Genomic DNA, 779 nt, shown 5'->3' with positions numbered 1-779 from the left:
GTGAAAAAAAAGGTAAATGGAAACACATCAAGCTGAAGTGAGTCTAGTGAAATTCAAGCTAGTGGAAGTAAAGGGTAGGGATAACACATCCCCAAATCATAGGTGAGATATAAGGTTGGAGAGAGGGAGGAGAGGGGAGGGGGAAGGGCTATTAGGAGAGGCGTGCTTGCGGGCGAGCGGGGGCTAGTGAAACAGATCTAGTGGAGGAAAAGGGGCTAATGGGAGAAATCGGCTTAGTGGAGAGGGATTAATAGAAGAGGAGGTCTAATGGGGAAAAAATATGTCTAGTGGGAGAGGGGGCTAGTGGGATGGGATGGTGGGGGGAGAGGGGGGGTACTGGAGGAATAGGCCTCAAGAAGGGCTAAAGGAAGAGGGGGTGAAGTGGGAGAGGCGGGGCTAAAGGGCGAGGGGAGCTAATAAAAGGGAGAACAGGGAGTGGGGGAGGGAGGGCGCAAAGGGGCTAGTGGGAGAAAGGGAGAACAGGGAGTGGGGGAGGGAGGGCACAAAGGGGCTAGTGGGAGAAAGGGAGAACAGGGAGTGGGGGAGGGAGGGCGCAAAGGGGCTAGTGGGAGAAAGGGAGAACAGGGAGTGGGGGAGGGAGGTTAGTCAAAGTGAAGGGGGGGGGGGGTTGATAGTGGAAGAGGAATTAGCAGAAACGGATTCAGAAAAATTGACTTGGGGGGGGGGGGGGGGTTAGTGACTGAGGAATGGAAGGGAGATGACAGAGTACGACTATGGATGGGGATGGAGAGAAAAAATGGGAGAAGGAAAGGAACAAA

Source organism: Penaeus monodon, chromosome 27 (assembly GCF_015228065.2).
Source record: "Penaeus monodon isolate SGIC_2016 chromosome 27, NSTDA_Pmon_1, whole genome shotgun sequence".
Lineage (NCBI taxonomy): Eukaryota > Metazoa > Arthropoda > Malacostraca > Decapoda > Penaeidae > Penaeus > Penaeus monodon.
The sequence above is the reverse complement of the archived record's forward strand: the minus strand, read 5'-3'. Positions refer to the sequence as shown.